General features: G+C 40.9%; 1 pseudogene; it reads left to right on the top strand.

The window, feature by feature from the left end:
* Positions 1-1,334: 1,334 nt before the first annotated feature.
* LOC112582604 overlaps positions 1,335-20,760 on the top strand; it is a 39,872-nt pseudogene continuing 20,446 nt past the window's right edge.

Here is a 20,760-nt window from a genome sequence, read left to right as displayed (position 1 = left end):
GTGTACTGTGATTATGTAGGAACATTTTACCCCAAATAGCTAAGCTGGCCTTTTGTTAGAAATAGTATTACATGCTGTCGAGGGATGCCTACGTATAAAGCAAAAGTAGGAAGGTACGCACAGAAACCACTGCCAGCAGGGAGTTGGTGGGATGGTAGGTAGTGTTTGAGGTGTGTCTGTGTTAATCACTCAGTCATGTCTGACTCTTTGTGACCCCATGGACTGCCAGACTCCTCTGTCCATGGAATTCTCCAGGCAAGAATACTGGAGTGGGCTGCCATGCCCTTCTCCAGGGGATCCTCCTGGCCCAGAGATTGAGCCTGGGTCTCCTGCATTGCAGGCAGATTCTTTACCATTTGAGGTACCCAGGAAGACCCCAGTGTTTTTGGTAGCAATCAAATATAATCAAGATTGTCGTTGGAAATCCCTTAGGAAGTCACCCATTCAGATGGTTTTTCCTCCAGCATTGGACTCTTCCACTGTTTCTACGGTTCAGCCCTGAATTCAGTAGTGTGCTTGTGTTTGGGGGGCCATGTTGTATGGAAACCATCAGACTCCTAACTGGCCTGGTGGGATGCTCATTGCAGGAAAGGGAAGAGGGAATGATGACAGCCTGGACCTTCACCAGATTAAGGGTCTATTGTATTGTCCAAAACAGGGACAGAGTGTCACCAAGCTCAGCACTTTGTGTGGGAGGACACTTCAATCAGCAGAGCCATATGGCTCTCTAGACCTTCGAGTTTCCAGGAATGGATGGCTCATAACATCCTGTGATAGCTTTTTCTGGTGTTGATCAACCCCTATTGTCAATAATAACTTATTTATATTTAACTCATATCTCCCACTGCAGTTTCAATCCATTTCCTATTACTATATAGATATGGAGAACATTCTCCTAATAACCTTCCTGAGAATGGAAGGTAGCCATGAAAGCTCTTCCTCCTCAGGTGGCCTTTTTTTTCCTTGACCAAAAGGTTCCAACTTCTTTATTTTTTTTCCACATTTCATTTTCTAGTCAATTATTTCATTTGCACTACAACCAAATAAACTAAGCCTCAGTGTTTTTCTTTGAAAAAGCAATACATGCAGATGATTAAAATTCTAATAGTACAAAAGGGGTGATTCTATACACCCCTTCTTCCCCCTTCCCCCATGGAAAACCTACAGATGATAGGTTGACTCAGCCTCTTTTTAGATGGTCTTTTCCCATTTACGGTGTGAGGTGGAAAGGAAAATGCACTGGTCTGGGAGTCAGGAGCCTCAGTTCTCGTTCCTGCTCTGCCTCTCATAAGCTCCATGACCTTAAGCAATTCATTCTACCCTGTGGACCTCAGGGTTCCGATCTTGGAAATGCAGAGGGTGGCAGGAATCATGTCTGGATGGTTGATGGGATTTAGTATTTCCATCATCCCCAAAGGTCTTTACTGACACCTTCTGGGGCAAAAGCTACCTCCTCCATCTTGAGAATGACACCAACAAACCAGTTCTGGAAGTTTACTTCTTTTCAAGGCAATTTGAAGGCTGGATCTGCAGCGAGGGTAAACAGCTGGCTTCCCTTTACTGACAGTGTGAGATGTGAACAAGTTAATACTTCCTTGGCCTCTGCTTTCTGCTTCTAGTTCTGAACATCACTACCCCTTCCTCCCCATTGTCTTAATAAAATGAAACGAGCTTAAGTGAACAAGTGTCTGTTTAATAGATCCAGTTTACCAAAGCCATAATCAACTGGCAACTGAAGATAATCGTTACTGAAAACTGGGAAAGAGCCCTCAAATTAATGGGTTATTGCAGGTGTGTGTGATATACCTGAGAACTTTACTCCTGCTGATTTCCTGCTTGGGAGAGCAGCCCCGTGACGTGCTACCAGCCACAAAAAGGGGATGTGCCCAATCAACAAGCCCCATAAAGCTAAGAGCAGAGAGGCTGATCTGATCCACAGAAGAAGGTGACTGAGGCATGGCCAGCAGATAATGAACCTCCTGCTTTTTTATTTTTTTTATTTTTTTGCTTGTCTCCTTTCACATCAAATGTAGGGATTCAGAAACCAGATCTAGTCATTGGAAAAGCAAACTCATCTTCTGGACTCCACAGTGACACAGGGGTGGGAGGCTAAGGGAGTCTAGTCCTCAGGTAAGTGTCTTCCTTCCTTCTTTCTCTTTCACCTTCCTTTAAATTTCTTTAAACTACAAAAGTAACAGATATTCATCATAAAAACCAAATTGCATGTAATTGTATGAGACATAAAAGTCCTTAATTTCTACCCTCTCTTCTCTCTTGCCCTTTTCTTCCTTTCCTTCTTTCCTTCATTTTTTTTTTAAATTATGAAAGTAATGCAGGATCACTGTAAACAGTACAAAATGGTATGAGGCATACAGGAAACCCCTTTCATTCCCATTCTTCCTTCCTATCTCTGTTGTCCCCTTCCTTCCTGTTTCCCCTCCCTTCCTCTCTCCCTCCCTCCTTTTCTTTCTCCTTTCCTTCACGTTTCAAAATTATGTAGGTAATGTATGCTACTTATGAAAGAATTACGCAGTACAGAATTGTATGGTATTCTTTGTATATGTCAGTCGTCAGCCCCCCTCCTACAACCCAGCTTTCATGCCTAATAAACATAGAGACTTACCTTATTCCTTTTAATGACTGCATAGTATTCTGTAGTATGAATGTTCCAGCGTTTATTTATGGGGTGCGAGGTAAGTTTCTGAAATATACCTTGAAATTGTTAGAAAAGTTTAGAGGAAATGCAAGGAAGGTATAAATTGGATTGTTTGCTGCTGAAAATTCCATTTTATAGATAGCAATCATATCCATTTCTATAGCACTTTATACTTTGAAAATTGCCTTTGAAATATCACCTCATTTGATCCTCTTTTGTAGCAGCTCTGGGAAATAGGCAGATTATTATCTCCATTTTTACAGATAAGGAAACTGAGGCCCAGGAAAATGAAGGAACGGCAATAAGCAATACAGTCTCAAAGCTAGTTACGGATTCTCAGTCGGATCCTCTTCCAGCACTGGAAATTTAACCTGCATTTCATCTCGCAAGTCATAAAAGATTTAGACAGCCCCTTACTTCTAAGCTTGTAGTTTAGAAAATCCATCCAAGTCATACAAATTTCCTTATTATTCTAATGAGAATAGCAGTAGCACACTTGGTAAATATGAAGAGCTTTATTAACGGCTGGTGCTCATAGCACGCCCAAGACTCATTTGGTTTCCTAATTGGCTTCTGTTACTTTAAATATAAAGTGAGTCAATTCACTCCAAACCCTGCTTAGAAGTGGAAAGAAATATAATATGTTGCCTTATTCTATAGAAAAAAAATGTGAAAATCAGTGGTAAATCATTCAGAAGTGTATTTTATTTAAAATCAGAAAATACCCACCCGTGCCTTACTGCCAAGCTTTTGTAATAGTTTCCATAGGATTTGTAGTTTTAATACCACTTTTGGTTGGAGCAAGGGGGACTTCCAGTATGTTTCCCAAATAAGCAGCTTTGGTTATGATTATTTAAGGAGAGAAGGTGGGTCAACATAAGAAAATAGTCAGGTTTCTCTAAACAGATGTGCTTTTAGAAATAGCAATGATTTGATGAGTTACTTTTGTCTATCAGATCTTGCATAATGCTTCCTCCAAAAAGTTTAGCATCATTAAAACGGCAAGTTGGGTTGAAGTTGTGCGCATTAAGGTTGAATATATCACCTTTGGGGAGGGTGGGGGCGGCTCAAAAGGGAGGGGATATATGTATACATATAGTTGATTCACTTTGTTATACAGCAGAAAATAACATTGTACAGCAACTATACTCTAATTAAAAAAAAAAAAACGGTTTCTGAGATTTAAAGGAAAAAGGTTGAATACATCACCTTTTGTAATTATACATTTAATGACTGAGTTCCCCTCTGGGCTAACTGCCCCATGAAAGCAGGTATCTCTGTCTTGTCTTTCCAGCACTGTATTCCCAGTGTGTAACACAGTGTTTGACACATAGTAGGCACTCAATAAAATGTGTTAAGTGGATATGCAAATAAATCAGTCGATGAGGTGGCAGCCAAGCTGCATAACTCACAAGCATCTATATTGTGGCCGACTATGTCAGCTTTGGGTCTTCTCTAGTGGCTCAGTGGTAAAGAACTCCCTTGCCAATGCAGGAGACACAGGTTCGATTCCTGGGGCAGGATCCTTGAGAAGGAAATGGCAACCCACTCCAGTATTCTTGCCTAGGAAATCCCATAGACAGAGGAGCTTGGAGGGCTACAGTCCATGGGGTCACAAGAGTTAGACACGATTGAGGGCTAAACAGCAACAATAAATGTTGGCTTTGAGCAACAGGAAAAGTCTTGTGTGGGATCCGAAGGACAAGTATAGTAACATGCACTTGGAAATCGTTTGTTCTGACTGAGCTCAGCTTATTTCTGGTTTTTCATTGCAGGTTTAAACAATGAAAGAACACATATATCAGAAGCTTTATGGAACCATTCTCATGTCGAGTTTTATCTTTCTCTCAGGTAAGAAAATGTATTCTTATTAACCCTTTTAATATCTCATGGACAGTAGGTTATCGAAATAAAGTATTTGACAAATTGTTGGGTTGCCTCTTAATGGCCTCCTGTTAGTTCATATGGCTAGAGGACAAGTTGGAGCTTCAGCAAGTGAATCCACTCACTCAGGATTACCTGTGATGGATGGAGAACTGGCCTCAAGTAGACAATAGCTTGGACTACTGCTGTCTTTGACATTTCTTAATGAAACTCTGAAATGCCATTTGGGGGCCAATCTGCACTTAACTGAAGCTTTGGTTTTACTTTTAGACTGTTTTCTTTTATGCATAATGCTGTATTTAAAGCTCCCTGGAGTACTATGATATCATCTTCCTATCTCTATTATATATATAGCAACAATCATAGAATACACATGGGAAAGCTGAGGTGTGCCAAAAGCTGGTCACTGATTCATGGTAAGGAACGCGTATCTGATCTGGGAGGCCCAACCCTTGACTGGACTGTGATCAAAACAGAGACAGATTCTGTCTTTGTTTCTATTCTGCAGCAAATAGATGATTGAGAAAGTTGAACTGCAGTAGCTGGTAATTTGGAAACTTGAGAATGAGATCGTTTTGGAAGACTGCAGTGTCATCCATGTTAAGTGAATTCAGTACGATAACATTGCTCATTTAGCACATCAGTCTTTAGCTAAAAGGCCATACATGCCAATGAGTGACAATTCCTTGATGAAATATACTTCGGGTTTAATTGGAATGGCCCTCAGATTTGAGAGCTGATCTTCTGGAAAAATACCAAATCATCATCACCATCGGCAACAAACACTGACTGTGTGCAGGGCCTGATGGGAAACTCTGTTTCTTATCATGAAGCTTGAAATTGGATCTAGGGGTCACAGTGGCAACTCTGTCGCCTGGCCTTGACTACTTGCTAAGATGTTGACTTATCTTTTCCCAGTTTCCTCAAAGGCAGGATGTTTGTCCTGTTTCTTTATCCAAAGCATCCAGCATAGGTCTTGACACACAGCTGAGGCAGTCAGTACATATTTGTTGATTTAATAAATTCATGCGGTTTGAAATTATAAAACTTTGAACACCTGTATGGTGGTGGTGTGTGTGACACAAACTCTAAGTGGATTTTGTGTGTGTGGTGAGTAAAGAGGGATCTGGGAATAGAGGGACCTAGAAGTCTTTAGTGAAGTCATGGAAGAAAAAGTTGAAGAGTAAAATGCGTTTTGTGAGGATTGTCATTGATCAATAAAAATTACAATAGATGTATTGATTTTAAGCCTTAAAATTAATGAATCAAGACAATGTTTCTTTGAGGTTCAGTTCAGTTGCTCAGTCGTGTCTGACTCTTTGCACCCCATGAACCACAGCACGCTAGGCCTCCCTGTCCATCACCAACTCCCGGAGCCCACCCAAACCCATGTCCGTTGTGTCGGTGATGCCGTCGAACCATCTCATCCTCTGTCGTCCCCTTCTCCTCCTGCCCTCAATCTTTCCCAGCATCGGGGTCTTTTCAAATGACTTAGCTCTCCGCACCAGGTGGCCAAAGTATTGGAGTTTCAGCTTCAACATCAGTCCCTCCAATGAACACCCAGGACTAATCTCCTTTAGGATGGACTGCTTGGATCTCCTTGCAGTCCAAGGGACTCTCAAGAGTCTTCTCCAACACCACAGTTCAAAGCATCAATTCTTCTGCGCATAGCTTTCTTTATAGTTCAACTCTCACATCCATACATGACTACTGAAAAAACCATAGCCCTGACTAGATGGACCTTTGTTGGCAAAGTAATGTCTCTGCTTTTGAATATGCTGTCTAGGTTGGTCATAACTTTCCTTCCAAGGAGCAAGCGTCTTTTTAATTTCATGGCTGCAATCACCATCTGCAGTGATTTTGGAGCCCAGAAAAATAAAGTCAGCCACTGTTTCCCCATCTATTTGCCGTGAGGTGATGGGACCGGATGCCATGATCTTCGTTTTCTGAATGTTGAGCTTTAAGCCAACTTTTTCACTCTCCTCTTTCACTTTCATCAAGAGGCTCTTTAGTTCTTCTTCACTTTCTGCCATAATGGTGGTGTCATCTGCATATTTGAGGTTATTGATATTTCTCCCGGCAATCTTGATTCCAGCTTGTGCTTCCTCCAGCCCAGGGTTTCTCATGATGTACTCTGCATATAAGTTAAATAAGCAGGGTGACAATATACAGCCTTGATGTACTCCTTTTCCTATTTGGAACCAGTCTGTTTTTCCATGTCCAGTTCTAACTGTTGCTTCCTGACCTGTATACAGGTTTCTCAAGAGGTAGATCAGGTGGTCTGGTATTCCCATCCCTTTCAGAATTTTCCACAGTTTATTGTGATCCACACAGTCAAAGGCTTTGGCATAGTCAATAAAGCAGAAATAGATGTTTTTCTGGAACGTTTGTGCTTTTTCCATGATCCAGCGGATGTTGGCAATTTGATCTCTGGTTCCTCTGCCTTTTCTAAAACCAGCTTGAACATCTGGAAGTTCACGGTTCACGTATTGCTGAAGCCTGGCTTGGAGAATTTTGAGCATTACTTTACTAGCATGTGAGATGAGTGCAATTGTGCGGTAGTTTGAGCATTCTTTGTCATTACCTTTCTTTGGGATTAGAATGAAAACTGACCTTTTCCAGTCCTGTGGCCACTGCTGAGTTCTCCAAATTCGCTGGCATATTGAGTGCAGCACTTTCACAGCATCATCTTTCAGGATTTGAAATAGCTCAGCTGGAATTCCATCACTTCCACTAGCTTTGTTCGTAGTGATGCTTTCTAAGGCCCACCTGACTTCACATTCCAGCATGTCTGATTCTAGGTGAGTGTGAGTGATCACACCTTAGTGATTATCTGGGTTGTGAAGATCTTTTTTGTATAGTTCTTCTGTGTATTCTTGCCACCTCTTCTTAATATCTTCTGCTTCTGTTAGGTCCATACCATTTCTGTCCTTTATCGAGCCCATCTTTGCATGAAATGTTCCCTTGGTATCTCTAACTTTCTTGACGAGATCTCTAGTCTTTCCCATCCTATGTTTTCCTCTATTTCTTTGTATTGATCACTGAGGAAGGCTTTCTTATCTCTCCTTGCTATTCTTTGGAACTCTGCATTCAGATGCTTATATCTTTCCTTTTCTCCTTTGCTTTTCGCTTCTCTTCTTTTTGCAGCTATTTGTAAGGCCTCCTCAGACAGCTATTTTGCTGTTTTGCATTTCTTTTTCTTGGGGATGCTCTTGCTCCCTGTCTCCTGTACAATGTCACAAATCTCTGTCCATAGTTCATCAGGCACTCTGTGTATCAGATCTAGTCCCTTAAATCTATTTCTCACTTCTACTGTATAGTCATAAGGGATTTGATTTAGGTCATAACTGAATGGTCTAGTGGTTTTCCCCACTTTCTTCAATTTCAGTCTGAATTTGGCAATAAGGAGTTCACGATCTGAGCCACAGTCAGCTCCCGGTCTTGTTTTTGCTGACTGTATAGAGCTTCTCCATCTTTGGCTGCAATGGATATAATCAATTTGATTTCGGTGTTGACCATGTGGTGATGTCCATGTGTAGAGTCTTCTCCTGTGTTGTTGGAAGAGGGTGTTTGCTATGACCAGTGCATTCTCTTGGCAGAACTCTATTAGCTTTTCTCCTGCTTCATTCTGTACTCCAAGGCCAAATTTGCCTGTTACTCCAGGTGTTTCTTTTTGGTTATCCAACAATTAGTTTTCATTGTCCTTCAATTGGTGAGAAATTCATCATTTTTCCTGGAAAAAAAAAATCGGTTCTTGAAACAGTCCCCCTCGGACTTCAGATGAGTCTCCAGCTTCCCAACTATGAGGGTCTGTGTGGGAGACAGAGTGAGGTCAAGCCTAGATCGGGCAGAAGGTGATTCAGATGCCATCGTTGGATGAGGCCAGAGTATGGAGGAAAACCATGTCCATGGAAAGAATATCAAGGGTCAAGAAGAAGAAACCAAACCTGTCATAAGGCCTAAAGGGTGAGAGCAGCACCAGCAAGGAGCGGGTGAAGACTGAGGTCAGGACCTGAATGGCTGCAGAATGGAGGGGAAGGGGAAAGAGAAGGGAAAGAATAAAGCAGAAATAGCTGCTGGGCTCCCTGCTTTTTAAAAACAATTTTTTATTTTTTTTTAATTGGAGTATAATTGCTTTACAATGTTGTATTAGTTTGTGCTGTACCATGAAGTGAATCAGCCATAAGTATACATCTATCCCCTCCCTCCTGAACCTCCCTCCCGCCATCCCCCATCCCACCCTTCTAGGTCAACACAGCTGAGCTCCCTGTGCTGTCCAGCTGTTTCCCAGTGGCTATCTATTTGCAGGGCAGGAATAGAGACGCAGACACAGGGAATGGACTCGTGGATCCCAGCTTTTACTTTTGGTCTTTGATAGCCTATTCTCAACAGAGCAATCAGAGAAATCCTTTAAGGTACTAAGTCAGTCACTCTTTTACTCAAAACTTGTCAGTACATCTCCATCACAATTAGGATACTCTGTAATTAGCCCTAAAAAGCGCTGCATGGTCTGGTTTCCCAGTGCCTCTTGGGCCTCATTTCCTACCACACTTCCCCTCTCTCACTCCAGACACACCTTCCTAGTCCTCGAGTGTGGCAAGCACAGTCCCATCTCAAGGCCTTTGCATATACTATTACCCATGTCTGGGTCGCTCTTACTTCACATCTTTGTGACCCTAGCTCTTTTTTATCCCCTAGGACTAAAGTGACTCTTCTTCACAGAGGTTGTCCTTAACTATCTGATTGAATGTAGACATTCCTGACCCCCCGCCCCCCATTTTCTAGCTCATCAGCCTTTTAATTTCCTTCAGAGCACAGTTCAGAGTTCGTAATTCTTCTCTTGTTGAGTGATTGCCTCTCTCTCTCTCTGGAATGTTAAGGCCAGGGACCTGGTGTGGACATGTGTTCACTCTACCACTGTATTCCAACACTGCCACATGATCAGGGCTCAATGACCATCATTGTTCAGTAAATGAATGTTCCAGGATGCTTTTGGCTTTATGAATAAGAACATCTATTTGTTGAGTGAGACATGGCCTTGGATGCAAGATTTGAAGGGACAATCTCATTACCTTTGTGAAGGTGATTCCTCTGCCTCCTATTCCAAGAACTCTTGGCAAGCCACATACATGATCTGGAGGAGAGGCCATGTTGGATAACTCTGTGACTGGACTGGTGAGAGAAATGAGGCTCAAAGTTGGGTGCTTCTATATACAGAAGATCTGTTTTTTCATTTTTGTTTTTACATTTGTAGGGGGCAAATTTATTCATTGATGGTAGGAATTTTTTTTCTATATGTAAAGTTCCAGGTTAGTATACCATCTGTTTTAATTAGTTAAAATTTATTGAAGTATAATTGATTTACAATATTATACTAGTTTCAGCTGTACAGCATAGTGACAATATTTTTACAGATTATAATCCACTAAAAGTTATTACAAGATAATGACTAGAACTGCCTGTGCTATATAATATAGCCTTGTAGCTTATTTTGTACATAGTAACGTGTAATTCTTAATCCCCTACTCCTATATTATCCCTTCCTCCACTGCTTGTTTATTTCCTATATCTGTGAGTCTGTTTTGCATATACATTCATTTGTGTTACTTTTTAGAGTCCATGTATAAATGATATCATACTGTATCTCTCTCTGTCTGACTTATTTCACTAAACATAATATTCTCTAGGTCCATCTGAGTTGCTGCAAGTGGCTGAATTTCATACTTTTTATGGATGCATAATATTCCATTGTGTGTATGTGTGTGTGTATATATAAATCTTTTAAAAATGTTAATACTTATGTAAAATATTATTGTCGATAATATAAAAATATTAGTAATACCGACATTGTCAGGATACCTTTGCCTTATTAAGCTGTATCAGTATTAAGGTTCAGTTTGGAAATAGTACAATAGGTAGCACATCTTCTTTATCTGTTCATCTGTCAGCGGACACTTCGGTTCCTTCCATATTTTGGCTTTGTGACTAGTGCTACTTTGATCACTGGTGCATGTATCTTTTCTAATCAGTGTTTTCATTTTTTCCAAATATATACTAGATGGTGGAATTGCTGGGTCATATGGTAACTCTATTTTTAGTTTTTTGAGGAGCTCCACACTGTTTTCCATAGTGACTGCACCAATTTGCAATCTCACAAACAGTGTACAAGGGTTTATCTAAAGATAGTTGGTTCCTCACAAGACCAGAGAGAAGTATAGGCAGTGGATGGCAGTAGCCATCATCATGTGGACGGTTGTCTATATGATGGCCACAGTGATGTGGGTCATGGAGCTCCCCAATATCAAGCACGTATCTACTATATCTACTTAGACAGCCAAGGCTGGTCTACTAAATTTTTCAATGCTCTTGGATATTCTTTTGCAAAGATTTGTGGACTAAGAGCCAGAAGAGCCCTTTTATGAGTAATGACTTTTCCTTCGTTGAGGCAGGCATGGTATACCCTTGGCAGAATGTTCACCTTCAGAATTGGCAGATTCTTTACAGGATTGGTACAGCCCACGACTCTAGGGAGCCCCTTCCCTCAAATCAGCTCTGATTTCTCTCCTTCCTTGGACAGGAGGTATTGCCAGGTGGTTAGCTGGGCTTTGAGCCTTATGCAGTATTATGAGTTGAATTGTATCCCTCCCACAATTCATATGTTGAAGTCTTAACCCTCAGCACCTGAGAATGTGACCATGTTTGGACATAGGGTCATTACAAACGTAATTAGTACATTATTAAAAAGATGAAGTTACACTGTAGTAGTATGGGCCCCTAATTCAATATGACTGGTGGTCCTTATACAAAGGGGACATTTGGACACAGATAGGCACACAAGAAGAAGGCCATGTGAGGATAAAGGCAGAAATTAGGGTGATGTAGCAGAAGCCACAGAACACCCCATATTGTCCATAAACCACCAGAAACTAGGAGGCCAGAAACAGATTTTTCCCTCAGGGTCCCCATAAGGAAACGACCCTGCCTACACTTTGACCTCAGACTTCTAGCCTCCGGAACTGTGAGACAATACATTTCTGTTGTTTGTGGTACTTTGCTTAAGTACCTGGCTCCCTGGCAACTTATTCCACTCAGACACTCGGTCAGGGTCTCTGGATCAGAACTCTTGCATCAAGTAGAGGAAAGCAGGTTACTTTATAGGGGAGAAACAGAGACCAGGTCATGCCCACAGTGCCTGGCCAGGAAGGAACCCCATTTGTTGACTCCTCCTAAGATGGTGCAGAGCAGCGCTCCTGAAATCTCAGTCCCCTAACCTTTGAAACACTTTAACATTTCAAGGAGAATCTTTACCAAGAGAGGACAGGAAAGCTAGTATAGAATATATCTGATGATTACTAATCCTGTCTTCAGAAAACAAAGGGGATTTTGTTGAAAAAAAAATCATTCTGATTATCTACCTCTCAGGGTTCTAATTTTTTGTGTGTGTGGCCACATGGCATGTAGGATCTTGTTCCCCAACCCAGGATCTAACCCGTGCTCCCTGCAGTGGAAGTGTGGATTCTCAGCCACTGGACCACCAGGAAAGTCCCTAGAATTCTAAACTTTTTATTTACTGACTTTTACTTATTTTATTTTTTAAAATTTGTCTATCTATCTATCATCTATTTATTTTTGGCTGTGCTACTTGCAAGATCTTAGTTACTCGACCAGGGATTAAACCTGGGTCACAGCAGTGACAGGGCCAAGTCCTAACCACTGGTCTGCCAAGGAATCCCCTCACTGACTTTTGCAATGAAGGTATTTGTTACTTTTGGGGTCTGATAGGGAGAGTGAACTCTCTCCTGATATTTTGCCAAAGATTTTCTAAAACAGAGGGCCGGGCACACAAGTTCAGTTTGTAGTTCAGAATTTGTCATCCTATGCCAAATGGGATGCTTCACCCACATCGCTGATAACTTTTGCACAATGGACAGCCCTCCATCTACCCACTTGTTCGTCTCCAAGTCAGTGCCCTAATACAGTGCACAACCATTATATATTCAGTATGTAGCAATAAATGACCTACTATGTGCCAGCTGTTATGCTGGGCACTGGAAACTGGCAGTAGGGGCCAAGGCTCCAGTTATCCTCCTGCCCTGAAAATCAGATAATAAAAAGCAGGAGCCTTCTGGGGGAAAGTGGCATTGTTTAATGCTCAGTGAATTCAATTCTGCTTAAAAATTGCTTAAACTTGGCATCATCAGGCAAACGGCTTTGGAATTTAGCAAAAAACAAAATTACATACTGAGTAACAGACCTGGGGCATGATCTTGCTGTATCAATCTGCTAGAGTTTAAAAATGGTAGCTGATAGATGAAGACATCCTGAGAAAAGAAAAATACAAATCAATATCCCATATGAATTTAATGCAAAAATTCTTTTTTTTAATTAATTAATTTATTTATTTTAATGGGAGGCTAATTACTTTACAATATTGTAGTGGTTTTTGCCATACATTGACTTGAATCCGCCATGGGTGTACCTGTGTTCCCTATCCTGAACCCCGCTCCCACCTCCCTCCCCATCCCATCCCTCAGGGTCATCCCAGTGCTCCGGCCCTGAGCGCCCTGTCTCAGATGCAAAAATTCTTAACAAAATACTAACAGACAAAATCCAGTAGCATATTAAGAGGATTATCTACCCTGACCAAGTAGAATTTATGTCAGGAATGCAAAGGTGGTACAACATATAAAAATTAATGTGTCAATACAATACACTGCATGAATAGATTGAAGGGGAAAGACACATGATCATATTAATTGATGTAGAAAAAGTATTTGACAAAATCCAACACCCTTTCATGATAAAAGCATTCAACACACTAGAAATAGGACATAACTTCCTCAATTTGTAGAGGGCATCTATGAAAACCCCATAGTGAACATCATAGTTAATGGTGAAAAACTGAAAGCTTTTCCTCTAGATGAGGAACAAGACTAGAATATCCATTTTCACCACTTCTATGCAATATTATACTGGAAGTTCTTGTCAAAGCAATTGGGCAAGAAAAAGAAATAAGACATCCAAACTGGAAAGAAAAAGTAAAACTATATTCACAGATAATATAATCTTACATAAAGAACATCCTCAGGAATAAAAAAAAAAGAATATTTAAGTTAGCAAATAAATTCAGCAAAGTTGCAGGATAGAATATCAACATATACAAATTAGTGGTATTTCTATGCACCAGCAATGAGCATCTGAAATGAAATTAGGAAAACAATTTTGTTTACAATACTATCTAAAAGAATAAAATGCCTAGGAATAAATTTAACCAAGTAGGTGAAAGATTTCTACACTTAAACCACAAGCATTGCTAAAATAAAGAAGACCTAAATAAATGGAAAAGCTCCCATGTTTATATATTTAATATTAAGATAGCAATATACCGCAAAGAGATCTCTAGATTCAATGCAAACCCTATCAAAATTCCAATGCTCTTTTTTACAAATATGGAATAACTGATCCCACAATTCATATGGAATTGCAAGGAACACTGAATAGGCAACAAACCCTTGAAAAAGAACAAAATTAGAAGACTCATACCTCCTGATTTAAAAACACATGTGTACCTGTGGCGGATTCATTTTGATATTTGGCAAATCTAATACAGTTATGTTAAGTTTAAAAATAAAATAAAATTTAAAAAATAAAAAAAATAAAAAAAAATAAAAACTTACTACAAAGCTACAATGATCAAAACAATACATTATTGGCATAAGGATAGACATGGATTAATGGAACAGAATTAGAGTCCAGAAAGAAACCCATATACGTCTGGTCAATTAATTACTTTTTCCTCATTGAATGGTCTCAAGGGTACCAAGACCATTCGATGAGGAAAAGTAATCTTCAACAAAAAGTGATGGGAAAACTGGATCTATAAACATATATCCATTGTATACATAAAAATACATGTAAACACAGGTAAAAGAATGAAGTTCACACCATATAAAAAAATTAACATGGATGAAAGAGCTAAATACAAGAACTACAACTATAAAATTTGTATTAGAAAGCATAGAGGTAAATCATCATGACCCTGAAGTAGATTTGACAGTAGATTTTTAGAAATGACACCAAAAGAACAAGAACAAAAGAAAAATAGGTAAATTATACCTCATCAAAATTAAAATCTTTAGTGCATCAAAAGACATTAGCAAGAAAGTTAAAAGACAGCCTACAGAGACTTCCCTCGCAGTTCAGTGGCTGCTGTGCTGGTTCATTTGCCCAGTTGTGTTTGACTCTTGGCAATCCCGTGGACTGTAGCCCTTCAGGCTCCTCTACCCATGGAATTCTCCAGGCAAGAATACTGGAGTGGGTTGCCATGTCCTCCTCCAGGGGCTCTTCCTAACCCAGGAATCAAACCTGCATCTCTTGCATCTCCTGCATTGGCAGGCAGATTCTTTACCTCTAGCACCATCTGGGAAGCCCCTGGTAGTTCTGTGGTTAGGACTCTGCAATTTTGTTGCAGGGGACGTGAGTTCTATCCCTGGTTGGGGAACTAAGATCCTGCATGCCACATGGCATGGCCAAAAAAGAAAAGAAAAAGAAAAAAACAGCCTACAGAAGGGGAAATATATGCAGGTCATATATTTCAACATATTTCATAAGGTCCTAGTACACAGAATACATTAAGAGTGCTTATAACTCAACAAAAAGACAATCCAGTTTAAAAAATGGGCAAAGGACTTCAATAGACTTTTCACCAAAGAAGATATGTAAATAGCCAACAAACGCATGAAAAGATGGTCGATATCATTAGTCGTTCAGTTCAGTTCAGTCGCTCAGTCCTGTCTGACTCTTTGCGACCACATGAATCGCAGCATGCCAAGCCTTCCTGTCCATCACCAACTCCCAGAGTTCACTCAGACTCATGTCCATCGAGTCGGTGATGCCATCCAGCCATCTCATCCTCTGTCGTCCCCTTCTCCTCCTGCCCCAATCCCTCCCAGCATCAGAGTCTTTTCCAATGAGTCAACTCTTCACATGAGGTGGCCAAAGTATTGGACTTTCAGCTTTAGCATCAGTCCTTCCGAAGAAATCCCAGGGCTGATCTCCTTCAGAAGGGACTGGTTGCATCTCCTTGCAGTCCAAGGGACTCTCAAGAGTCTTCTCCAACACCACAGTTCAAAAGCATCAATTCTTCAGCGCTCAGCCTTCTTCACAGTCCAACTCTCACATCCATACATGACCACAGGAAAAACCATAGCCTTGACTAGACGGACCTTTGTTGGCAAAGTAATGTCTCTGCTTTTGAATATGCTATCTAGGTTGGACATAACTTTCCTTCCAAGGAGTAAGCGTCTTGTAATTTCATGGCTGCAGTCACCATCTGCAGTGATTTTGGAGCCCCCAAAAATAAAGTCTGACACTGTTTCCACTGTTTCCCCATCTATTTGCCATGAGGTGATGGGACCAGATGCCATGATCTTCTTTTTCTGAATGTTGAGCTTTAAGCCAACTTTTTCACTCTCCACTTTCACTTTCATCAAGAGGCTTTTGAGTTCCTCTTCACTTTCTGCCATAAGGGTGGTGTCGTCTGCATATCTAAGGTTATTGATATTTCTCCCAGCAATCTTGATTCCAGCTTGTGTTTCTTCCAGTCCAGCGTTTCTCATGATGTACTCTGCATAGAAGTTAAATAAGCAGGGTGACAATGTACAGCCTTGACGTACTCCTTTTCCTATTTGGAACCAGTCCGTTGTTCCCTGTCCAGTTCTAACTGTTGCTTCCTGACTTGTATACAGATTTCTCAAGAGGCAGGTCAGGTGGTCTGGTATTCCCAATTCTTTAGGGAAATGCAAATCGAACTCACAGTGAGATGCCACGGACACCCTGTAGGATGGCTATAATATTTCTTAAACCCCAGAAAACAATGGTTGGCAAGGAGGTAAAGAAGTTGGGACCCTCATAGATTGCTGCTGGAAAACAGTTTGGCTGTTACTCAGTAAGTTAAACATAAAATTACTCTATGACCCACTCCTAGGTATACACACAAAAGCAATGAAAACATGTTCAAGCACAACAAATAGCATGAATGTTCATAGCAGCACTATTCATAATAGCCAAAAGGTAGAAACAACCCAAATATCCATTAATGGATTAATGAATGTTTGAAATGTGGTATACCCATGCAATGGAATATTATTCAGCCATATAAAAGAATGAAGTACTGACACATGCTATGACATGGATGAACCTTTAAGACATTATGCTAAGTGAAATAAGCCAGACACAAAAAGGCACATTGTATGATTTCATTTGTATGAAATGTCGAGAATAAGCAAATCCACCGAGACAAAAGGCAGATTAGTGGTTGCCAGGGGCCAAGCTGAGGAGAGTGACTGCTTAATTGGTACAGGGTTTCCTTTGGGAGTGATGAAAATGTTCTGGAAATAGATAATGGAGATGTTTGTACACCATTGTGAATGTATTAAATGTCACTGAATTGTATACTTTAAAATGAGTAAAATGGTGAATTTTATGTTATATGTGTTTTATCAATACAGATACAATGGTGCCTGGCACTCCTGGTGGCTGTAACTTTGTCATTGAAATGAGGTTTACGATAGGGTTTTCCTAACACGGAGAACACATATATCATAATGTTAAGTGAGGAAAGCAGGGCACCACATTTTTCACACAATATGTTCTCAGTAACATAGAAACAAGCAAAAACCATGTATGGAACAAAGCAAATATTGTAAAATGTTTACAATGGTTGTCTCTGGGTGGTGGGACTCTGGCTGACTTTGTTATCTTTTTACTTTCTAATACTTTCCATTTTTTTTCTTTTAAAAAACATGTACAGTATTACTTTTATAATGGGAAAAAAAAAACACTTCTTTTTCTAAAATGGGAGAAACAATAAATGTAATTTAAAACAAAAGGAAACAGAGGGTAGAGGCAAAGAGACACAGAGGAGCCAAATCAAGAGAGAACACACTTCAGGGGAGCAATCATGCAATTTGAACTTGAAAATTGCCAGGGAACAGATGGCAGCATCCAAGCAGACATCTGCAGTGCATAGTTTAATCATATGCAAAAACACAAGTGGCTGTGAAGCAGGCCCTGGAGAGGCCCAGCAGAGAACGCTGGTTGGCTGGCCAAACAGAAGGACAAAGCCCCTGTCCCACCTCATCACAGCCTGGCCTCCTTGGAGCCCTGCTTGGGGCCTGGAGGCTGCAGAAAGGGCTCAGTGTGGATGCGCTTGCATGTGTGACGGCGCGAAAGAGCTGGTGGGAGAAGAGACCTCTGATAATGACAATGGCGAACAGGGCAGCTGACATTTATATGGGGCTTTACAGTTTACCAACTTTCTCACATATGTGACCGAAGCATTAGTTATTGCCTGAATTTGTTACTTATTGCATCTACTTTCATGACATCCCTGCGAGGTAGGTCATTATTCCTCCTGTTTTACCTTGGAGGAACGAGGCATAGAGAAGTGATGTTAGTTTATCTAACATTCATATAGTGCTCACTATGTGCCAGATACTGTCTTAAAAGCTTGCACATGGGAGAGGGATAAATTAGGAGTTTAGGATTAACATGTACACACTACTATATACACACTATTATATACAGCATGCTGCTGCTGCTGCTAAGTCGCTTCAGTCGTGTCCAACTCTGTATGACCCCATAGACAGCAGCCCACCAGGCTCCCCCGTCCCTGGGATTCTCCAGGCAAGAACACTGGAGTGGGTTATATACAGCATAGATAACCATATATCACAGGAAATTATATTTAATATCTTATAATAAGCTATAATGGAAAAAAAATCTGGAAAAGAATGTGTGTGTGTATATATGGGCTTCCCTGGTAGCTCAGACAGTAAAGCATCTGCCTGCAATGTGGGAGACCTGGGTTCGATCCCTGGGTCGGGAAGACCCCCTGGAGAAAGACATGGCAATCCACTCCAGTATTCTTGCCTGGAAAATTCCATGGATGGAGGAGCCTGGTAGGCTACAGTCCATGGGATCACAAAGAGTTGGATACGACTGATCAACTTCACTGGTTCACTGGTATATATATATCTGAATCCCTTTGCTGAGCACCTGAGACTAAACAACATTGTAAATCAACTATACTTGAATAAAAAATTTTAAAATATTTAAATGCTTTTACCTGCATTCATTTCCCATGTTCATGCAGCTAGGGAAGGGCTAAAACTGGGGCCTGAATCTGGCCTTTATGGATTTCACCACACCACACTTCTGCTCAAAGTAGCTCAGATAGTAAAGATTCTGCCTGCAATGCAGGAGACCCGGCTTCGATCCCTGGGTTGGGAAGATTCCCTGGAGAAGGGAATGGCAACCCACTCCAGTATTGTTGACGGGAGAATTCCATGGACAGAGGAGCCTGGCGGGCTACAGTCCATGGGGACGCAAACAGTTGGACATGACTGAGGGACTAACACACACACAAGCAGAAGTTACCTCTATCTGCAGGACCCCAAGTATGGCCACAGGTGGTTTCTATCTATCTATCATTTATCCATACATCCACCTTTTTTCTGATTAGAAATATAATGCCTTATTTATAAAGATTGTAAACATTACTGAAATAAATAACATAGAAAGTAAAAATCCCCCTAAACCCTCAAACCTAAAGATACTCAATTCTTACCTGTTTGGTATATATTCTTTCAGATTTTTTCTAGTGTTTGCCAGCACACACATTTTTCTCTTATTTTTGAAATAGGATCTGGCACATAGATAATACTTTCTGCCATTTATGTAACTCCCATTTCACATAATAGTAAGCTTTGGAAATCTCTCCACGACTCTATACATCTACTTTGCTTTATGACTCCATTGTATACAGATAACAATTAACTAGTCACTTCTTGGAGAAGGCAATGGCACCCCACTCCAGTACTCTTGCCTGGAAAATCCCATGGATGGAGGAGCCTGGTAGGCTGCAGTCCATGGGGTCACGAAGAATCGGACACGACTGAGCAACTTCACTTTCACTTTCATGCATTGGAGAAGGAAATGGCAACCCACTCCAGTGTTCTCGCCTGGAGAATCCCAGGGACGGGGGAGCCTGGTGGGCTGCCGTCTCTGGGGTCGCACAGAGTCGGACACGACTGAAGCGACTTAGCAGCAGCAGTAGTTACTTCTTGATAGACATAGAGATTTTCCTATTTTTTTCTCAGTTACAAACAATGCTGCAGTAAATATCCTTGTTCAGTTCAGTTCAGTCTCTCAGACGTGTCCGACTCTTTGTGACCCCATGGACTGCAGCATGCCAGGTCTCCCTGTCCATCAACAACTCCCGGAGCCTACTCAAACTCATGTCCATTGACTCGGTGATCCATCCAACCATCTCATCCTCTGTCGTCCCCTTCTCCTTCTGCCTTCAATCTTTCCCAGCATCAGGGTCTTTTCAAATGAGTCAGTTCTTCCCATTAGGTGGCCAAAGTATTGGAGTTTCAGCTTTAGCATCAGTCTTTCCAATGAATATTCAGGACTGATTTCCTTTAGGATGGGCTGGTTGGATCTCCTTACAGTCCAAGGGACTCTTAAGAGTCTTCTCCAACACCACAGTTCAAAAGCATCAATTCTTTGGCATTCAGCTTTCTTTATGGTCCGACTCTCACATCCATACATGACCGCTGGAAAAACCATAGCTTTAACTAGACAGACCTTTGTTGGCAAAGTAATGTTTCTGCTTTTTAATATGCTGTCTAGACTGGTCATAGCTTTTCTTCCAAGGAGCAAGTGTCTTTTAATTTAATGGCTGCAGTAACCATGTGCAATGATTTTGGAGCCACCCAAAATAAAATCTGTCACTGTTTCCATTGTTTCCCCATCTCTTTGCCATGAAGTGATGGGACCGGACGCCATGATCTTAGTTTTCTCAGATCATGTTGAGTTTTAAACCAACTCTTTCACTCTCCTCTTTCGCTTTCATCAAGAGGCTCTTTAGTTCTTCTTCACTTTCTGCCATAAGGGTGGTGTCATCTGCATATCTGAGGTTATTGATATTTCTCCTGGCAATCTTGATTCCAGCTTGTGCTTCATCTAGCTCAGCATTTCTCATGATGTACTCTGTATATAAGTTAAATAAGCAGGGTGACAATATACAGCCTTGATGTACTCCTTTTCCTATTCGGAACCAGTCTGTTGTTCCATGTCCAGTTCTAACGTTCCTTCTTGACCTGTATACAGATTTCTCAAGAGGCAGGTCAGGTGGTCTGATATTCCCATCTCTT

Source organism: Bubalus bubalis, chromosome X, assembly GCF_019923935.1.
Source record: "Bubalus bubalis isolate 160015118507 breed Murrah chromosome X, NDDB_SH_1, whole genome shotgun sequence".
Taxonomy (NCBI): Eukaryota; Metazoa; Chordata; class Mammalia; order Artiodactyla; family Bovidae; genus Bubalus; species Bubalus bubalis.
The sequence above is the reverse complement of the archived record's forward strand: the minus strand, read 5'-3'. Positions and strand labels throughout refer to the sequence as shown.